General features: G+C 42.1%; 1 long non-coding RNA gene across 1 annotated transcript; it reads right to left on the reverse strand.

The window, feature by feature from the left end:
• Positions 1-2,792: 2,792 nt before the first annotated feature.
• Positions 2,793-4,292, reverse strand: LOC115545401 (uncharacterized). Its single transcript, XR_003977084.1, has 3 exons — positions 4,027-4,292; positions 3,784-3,890; positions 2,793-3,570 (listed from the first exon to the last, which is right to left on the reverse strand). It is a non-coding gene; the product is annotated as an uncharacterized LOC115545401 (long non-coding RNA).
• Between the last annotated feature and the right edge of the window lie 4,436 nt (positions 4,293-8,728).

Raw genomic sequence — 8,728 nt, forward strand, 5'->3', positions numbered from 1 at the left:
TTAGTATAACCTAACACCTAGTGATAGGTTATACAATTAAGAACAAACAACGGTGGGCATCTTCATAACTAATTTACTTTTTTTTTTTGTATTATTATTATTTTTTACAAAACTAAATTTTTGGTGCCCCCCTCAGGTACTTGGTGCCCTACGCACTCTGCGTAATCTGCGTATAGGGAGCCGCGTACCTGCCCCGGAATGTGAGCCCACCTGTCTCGTGTGGCACGTGGACCTCCGGATCAAAAAACCCAAACTCTCCCATCATCTCCTGGAACTCTCCAGGCCCAAGACCACCCACCCTCACTTCCAGAACAAGAGGCAGGTGGGGGCCCCGAACGCACAGGTAAGCACCTAGACCACAGGTAGGGGCACTGAAATACATGCCGTAGAACACAAGTAGGGGCCCTAGCAGACTGGCAGGGGCCCTAGGACACAGGTAGGCCCCTATAACACAGGCAGGGCTCTCTAACACAAGTAGTGGCCATAGAGCACAGGTAAGGGCCCAAGTACACAGGTTTGGACCCTAGTAGACAGATAGGGTTACATAAAACCACCTGTAAATTAGATCACAGTTAGATTACAATCAACTAGTTATTGGACAAAGTAAGGAGTGAGTGAAGAAAGGGAGCACTTAATTATATCTCAGTTGAAAGTTTTTTAAAGGTTTCAAATATTTGTTTTTAGGGTGACAATTTAATTTTCTCCTTTCCACCCCATATTTTATTCTCCAAACAAACTGTTTTGCATTGATGGCCCTCAATGCATAAAGCATTGAGGGGCTGGTGGACCCTTGTCCACCAGGTCTTGGAGAAGGGGATCTCTGAGACCTCCAGAGCACAGTCCAAGTCCCCCAGACTGGAGCACCTGTCTCTGCCCAGGCTGAGCCTCAGCCAGGTCTGCTACCAGCCAAGCCCACCCGAGGAGCCCATCCGGACTGCAAGAGACTTGGTTTGAATGTTACTTATCTCTATTCAGTCATTCATTACCCAGAACCTGTAATGTCATTTTTTGGGGAGAGCTCTGTAGGATTTTTGGCTGATGATTTTAATCATTTTATGTTATGGTTTAATGTATAGGCCTATACTTTTTTTTTAACATACTTTTTGTTGTTATGGAGCGTTTCTGTTAAGCACTTTTAAATGTTATGCAACTTTTTTTGCGTTAAAGGGGCTATATAACCTACTCACTTACAGTCACAAGAATAATTAGTAATAACAGTAAATTAATAAGTATAATTTATTATACAACTCAGAGCATTATCTGTTATACTTTTAGTATTATGTGTCTGTTCTGAACTATATATACTGTAGTCTTGTGTGTAATTATTGTAGCACTATGTGAATTTACTGGATTATCTGTATGTATGTATCATTATTTCTTTAACATTTCCGGGTATACTGTAGTATTATGTGTAATTGCTGTACTGTAGTATTATCTTTCGATACTGTAGTCCTTTGCATAATGCTTCAGTATTATCTTGATATACTGTAGTATTGTGTATATACTGTAGTATTATGTATAATGAATGGTGTTGTCTACCAGGCTTCCATGGCAGCACAGAGGGCTAAAGCCTCCCCTCGCATCGAGCGGCTGGCGACGCCCAATCAACTCCCTGACGGGTACACCCCCCCTTCATGAACATCACTGGAGCCCAGGGCCCAGATACCCAACCTGACCCCCCACTAGCACAAACTTAGCCCCAAGGCTACATGTCAAGTAGCTGATTGATGAACCAAAATACAGTGTTTGTTTTGCTGAGGCAATGTTTTTATGTCTTTTGGTTTGATAATTATCCCACTGGTCACTTATATTGATTATCTGTGAACTGCAGACTAAAGAAATACAAATAATTCCTGTTCCTGTTCAAAAGATAGTTTTCAAGCATTTAGCTTCTACCGGGAGTAAACCGGATACGTAGCAAGCACTTAGTCTCTAACCATATAAATGGGGGTTCCAGCACACAAACGGCTGATATATAACAATTAGGATAATAGATTGATAGATAATAACGCGGTAACGCAATCTTAGTTTAATTTGATAAAAATGTATGCGTTAATGCACATTCTTTTTTTTTTCTTGTTTTTTGGTTTCTTAATTTGAATAACACTTGCAGTAAGTGACTGCCTGATTACAATTCCCAAATCATGAGTATCTATCATGAGTTAAAGGTTGGGTATAGGATTTGCGAAACGGCAGCAGATTTTGAAAATAAACAACTCAAATGGTCCTACCCCCTCTCCTTCAACGCTGACTCTGACTCCACCCATTCCAAGTACATGGACGCGCAATCATGCACGAGCGAAACACAGATGCGCGAGAGCGAGCCATTAGCTAGGTAGCTAGCTCCAGTAGCTACCGCAGGATAACAACAAACAGAAGCTTGCTCTGGGTCACGAGCTTTGAGTACGTGCACGAAGGGGTCGCGCGGGGAGTGGGATTGCAGTGCGACCGTTTGATTGACGTACTTACTGTCCAATGCAACTCGGTGGCTCTGGAAATCATTGGCTGGAGTTTTTCGAGCCCTGCCCGTTCCACAGATGATTGACTTGTTTAATTTTCATGTCAGTACTTCTAACTCAGTGGCTGTAAGTGGGTTAAGATAAGGATTTCAAGTAATTTTGCAAAAATGGCCAAAAAAGCGAATTCCATACCCAACCTTTAACTCACCAATACTTTATTCACTATTAAAATGCTAATGGACTGCACACACTCCAAGCTGGAGTGTGTAAAGTCATAAAAAACGATGGGTATGAGGCAGGTAAGAAATTAAACTGATACTGAAAAAAGCAAAGTGATAGAGAAATGCTTTATGATTGAAGATACAAGTGTGTTTGTTAGATGTTTTAATGAAGGTTAACAGTTAAAAAATGAAGTTACAAAGTCTGAAGTAGTTGAAGTGTCAGCTACTGGGAGTCAATGGGCCTTTGACTTCCTTTGTAAAAGAAAATATTTATAGTAGAATATCTTAATATAATATAGTAGAATATCTTAAACAGTTTAAAATATTTGAATGATAGTGGCAAGTTAATCTGAACATTTTAAAATTACACAAAGGACAACTCTACGAATTGTATTGATATTATAATAAAGAAAAAGACATAGGTCTAAGCTGCTAAACGCTATGCTTAACTACAAATTAGTTTATCAATTGTTAGGATTTTACCTTTTCACTTTAGAGATTACAAGCTATTGATTTACACGCATCTTCACAGATGCCCAAATTATAAAAGTTGGAAAGACTTGAAAAACATTTCTTAAGTGTAATGAGAGGAAGAGGAAGTTATTGAGGAATTGCAGTAAAGAACCTTCTGTAGGAATATTCTAGTATATAGCATATTCTCCAGATAATGCACAGGATTTCATTACTTTGAGACTCCTTTGTAAATCTGGCCCCAGGTTTCTAGAGTGCACGCAAACCCATTGATCAGAGGAAATACAGTGCAGCGGTAGACAACAGCAGGAGGATGAAACTTGATCCGATGTTCTTTGCATTGTTACACAAATTGCCAATGCAGCAATCATCGGTCGCTCCTTCGAGGCACGCAGCACTCGGAAAACACCCCTTTGTGGCTTGCCATGCAAAACAAGATGGTAGATTATTATTTTTTCATCAGTCTGGCCATTTCAATATCCATTTGGTAACACTGTTAATATCATCTAAGCTGTAACAACTCAGATATTAAGAACACAAAGCAGATACAGTGTATTATCAATAGGGCCTACTTCTGGGGATGCCCTAGAAAAAAAGCTTAAAAAAAGGAAAAAAGAAAGTAAAACACTTACCAATGTCACCTGTTTTCATGCTGAAACAGCGATCCTTGCACAATCAACTTTCTTAATGCATTCCTTGGAAGGTTTGGCCGTACACGAGTAGCAACTTAATCCCCCAACTACACAGAAACACATTGTCAGTACATCTCTGGAGAGGCGGGGTTGAAAGGTTATTTTTTCCACCACAGAACGGATTCAAATATTTACATAAAAGTGAGTTTGTTGCTCAAGGACTTATGAATAAGGTGTTCTTACCGGTGGATATTGTCAAAGAAAGAACAAAGAAAAGGCAAACGAAGCCCATCATGTAAGCAGATGATAGATGAGGCAGCTAGTGGAAGACTTAACCAAGATGAGGTAAACGCTTTCTTTATAGGTCCATGGGTTAACGCCCTTCTCTATTTCTTTAAAAACAAGACTTGAATAAAGGAAACTGCTTCCCAATGTGAAGGAAGCATGCTCAACGGCCACCCTTTTAAGGACGCTACGTAATAGAACACCGACAAGCACTGTCCCAATGTTGAGAACACTCGGAAATTTGCGCCCTTTTCGCGTGTTTTTTTTTTTACAAATTGTGTAAGGAAAGCAATGCACATTGCTTTACACCAGTTAAGTTATTTGAACGTTTTCAGAAACATTTTGAGCCTTATTGCTTTTTATAGATTCATCATGTAAATGCAAAAAATGTACCTGTGCGATTTTTTTGCAACGTAATAATAGAATATATTTTGCATGGATTGATTTGTTTTAATATGTAAGTAGTGTCGTGGAATTAAACCGAGATATTAACACTTCGACTAACCTAAGAGAGAGGAAAAGAAATCGAGGGGTCCAGAGCAAGTATTGACAAAATACTTTATCGTTAAAAAGACAACAATAAGGCTGAATGGTTTGAAAAGCACTGACGGTTAACAGATTCCACCGTCCTCTTTATCCACACACACATGGCAGTTCTTTGTTTGAGGTGTCCGCCCATAATCAATCAAAAATTCCTCTAACCAAATGGTCAACGAGATAACCTAGGACACCAGGCTGAGGTCAGCATGCATTGTCCCCGTAGCTTCCTGCTCCTTCCTGCCCCAACCCACGCTCTGACCCCAGACTCCCAGGCACCGTGTCAAGCCCTGGATCAGAATCTAGAGACGCTTTAAATGTTTTCTACCATTAGATATATAGGCCTAATAATAATCATGGTTTACCATAGAATATAATCATTAATTTCTACCACAGTAGCTGGTGTTTAAACAAACTACTGTCGCCAATAACAATTAAAACAATTAAAACATTAAAATATTTACTGAAGCAGCATTAAAAAGCGGAAGCGGAAACCCTTCAACATTAGCAAGTTGTTCCAAACTCTGAACGCTACAAACGCTAGGCAGCACTCTAGGAAGCACTATTGGCAGCCCTCTAGCCAGCCCTCTAGCCAGCCGTCTAGGCAGCGCTCTAGGCAGCGCTCTAGGCAGCGCTCTAGCCAGCCCTCTAGGCAGCGCTCTAGGCAGCGCTCTAGGCAGCCCTCTAGCCAGCCCTCTAGGCAGCGCTCTAGGCAGCGCTCTAGGCAGTGCTCTAGCCAGCCCTCTAGGCAGCGCTCTAGCCAGCCCTCTAGCCCCATCTCCATAGGACGCGACTAGCAAGGAAGTGTTCTAGCGAGGCTGCAGCCTTCACTTTGGGAAACAGCCTGTATAATGTTTGACTCGAAGCCCTTGTGAAAAAAAAAAATCGGATTATCTATTCGTACCCCTGGTACTTTTAGCCTTGGCCATACAGTTGGGCTATAAACACCCTTTTAGATCCGCGTGCACGCTCATTCCCGGGCATTCGTGTACTTTTCGCATTCCCTAGAATTCGTGTACTTTATATGAATGGGGTTAATGTATTTTATATATTCTACGTAGCCTATTTGTTTGGTTGAATGTCATGAAGTCTAATAAGATAAATTATGCACAAAGTTATTAGTTCTAGCGTCATACAGTTGATTATGAGTAAAACGGCGGATAATAGTATGGCCGCAGTAGCCGAAGCGGTAGCGACGCTACTCCAGAAGTTGCCGGAGCGATTCGCTTCATTATGATATTTACGCTTTTGTCAGATTGTCACGCTTTTATGATCGTGATGTTTTTAAGCCATGTGAGCTAGACCTCCTGTATCATAAAGTTTCAAATTCAGTACCTTTTTAGTCAGCCAGCCAGACATCCTGTATCATAAAGTTTAAAATTCAGTGCCTCCCTGATATTCTTAGGACAAGATTTGGAGAATACTTAGACACTACATCTGAATCTAGCAATAAGTCAAAGATTAAAGTAAGCTGTCTTACTTGCGTGTTCTATTGAGGAGACTCACAATGCAATGCACATATGTCCACCCTAGTGCGAAGGATAGCAGAGTCTATCAAATCGTGGCACCAGATCAAAAAAGGCTATCATCAATCATGCTTTCATCTACATATTCTTCAAGCAAGGAGCACACCACACAGTGGTCCTCTGCATTCCCTAGGAACAATCGTTTTCATAAGCCTTTAAAGGTCCCATGGCATGCTACTTTATAGATGGTTTAATATAGATATTAGTGGGCCCCTAACACAGTATTTGAAGACGTTCCCAAAATTCAGCCATGGTGCAGAATTACAGCCACTACGAGCCAGCCGCACATTGAGCTTTCCCCAAACACACCGTTTCAGTGCATGTAGCTTTAATGCAAATGAGGAGGAGAGAAGGGGGTCAAGGAGGAGGGTGGGGGTGTGGCACTGAGCAGCTTGCGGCCACGGTACCATGCGCTCGGTTTACAGTGGATGTATAGCAATGGAGCTCGTAAGTCCGCCCCATCCGGTAGACCCCCATGGGACCTATGAGATCATAAAATATGAATGGGTTTCAATGGAGAAAAAGTAATTATTTTTTGGTCTCTATATGCCCAGGATTACACATATGTTGTTTGTGGATTTAAATGATAATTTTTCATGTCAAGAGTTTGACCGTTTATTGTGCAGGATAACACATAAGTTGTTTGTGGATTTAAATGATAATATTCATGTCAAGAGTTTGACCGTTTATTGTGCAATTGTTCAGTTAAAGGCTGTAGAGAAAACACAATAAGAAAGACTACATGTCTTGTATGTGACGTCACGCTCCCTGCGACTAGCGTGGAAAAGACCGACAATCTCCCCATTGGCATAACTGAAAATCTACACATGCCCCGACTTATAATGTTTTTCAGCTCTTTCTATACCGTTATCCTCATGGACCTATTGAAGTTATCCTCCCCTTGGAAAAAGCGGTGAAGTGGAGCAGAGAGATCGCCATGCCTGTATCAGAGTGGTGGGGACATATATCATTCGCATCGAGAGCAGTGAGGGGCTGTAGTTCACAAAGCGGCCTCACACAAAACCTAACATTATCTTCTTCGTGAATTTCTTTCGTTTTCTTTGCATGAACATTTTTTATTTAATAGGAGACATATTATCCAAATAACAAAGTGTTAAAAAAACGGTTATCCAAATAACAAAGTGTACAACGCTTGCATTATAGTCCTGGACCTCTATATCTAAATAATATCATATAGGGCCTAATACATAAATATCTATATCATATTATATATTATCACGGCCAAAAGCTGTGTGCGCCTCCAGACGATATTATGAATCATAAACGACTGCTTCGGGTCCTCCAACGTCTCTGGCTCTTCCACTTCCACATCAATCTGAGGTAAACTGAACCACGCACTGCCCGCGGTAGCGGGCAGCGGGCAGCGCTGACCCACTGTCAACACTGTCAACAGTGGAAATACCAGAGACATCAAAGAACCGACGTGTTATGGCCATAACACCAACAGCAGAACGGTTATCCAATGCCGCTTTTCCACCGCACATGTAGCTCGACTCGACACGACACGACTCGACACGACTCGACACGGTAGCAGCGCGGGTCCTTTTCCACCGCAAATAGTACCTCCGGGACGTGGGCGGGGTCGGCTGCGCGAAAGGGACGTGATGTATTTTTGTACGCGACGCAAACAACACCTACGTAACCCACACATGGACAGAACCCACACAACAACAATGGAGAACATCGATGCGATGGTATTCGTGTTCGCATTATTAGCTGGCATGTTGAAGAAGTGGAATATGTTGGCTGCGGCGCTGCTATGGCTGTTACCAGCATGGTTGCCATGTCGCTCTCGTGACTTCGTCACACTCTCTGGCCAATCAGTGGCCGGCCGTCTGCCGACGTCACCTTTTAGCATCGGCTCAGCCGCTTGGAACCTAGAGCGAGGCGGTACTAGAAAAAGCAGCCACTTCAGGTACCAGATACCATGTTTTCGCGGTGGAAACGCAAAAAAGGCGAGCTGAGTCGAGTCGAGTCGAGTCGTGTCGAGCTGGTACCATGCAGTGGAAAAGCGGCACAAGTAACAAAGAATTGTACAACACAGCGTTATATTGTGTGTAATAACACACACACACAAACACACACATGTGGCGCTCGCACGGTCGTTGCTCATTGTCTCATTGGCGGGCCAAATTCTCTGGGCGGGCAAGGCAGAGAAAGAGGAGGTAACTTGGCCCCTTATGACGACATATGGGGCCACATGCCAACTCAGCACGCCTGAGCTTCCATTTTTTCAAAGGCAAGCAGGATACCTTGTCCTTGTTTGACACCGAACGCAAGTTTTTGCCACTGGGGGACGATAGGCAGGCTAATAAACGCTATTAATAAAGAGCGTTTTGACCAATCTTACGCCGTATTGACCTCTGTTTGAACAACTTTATGCTGTTTTGCATGCAAATTACAGCACAATAAACTGCGTTCTGAACGCCGTTTCAAACATCGTTTGACCAACTTTACGCCGTTCTGAACTAAGAATTGACTACACTTTAACATTTCACAATTCATAAACCATTTATTGATTTTTTTAAACAAATTATTACACTTCAACTTCTGAACTTTTCAACATTCTTAAATTA

Source organism: Gadus morhua, chromosome 6 (genome assembly GCF_902167405.1).
Source record: "Gadus morhua chromosome 6, gadMor3.0, whole genome shotgun sequence".
In the NCBI taxonomy this organism is placed as follows: Eukaryota; Metazoa; Chordata; class Actinopteri; order Gadiformes; family Gadidae; genus Gadus; species Gadus morhua.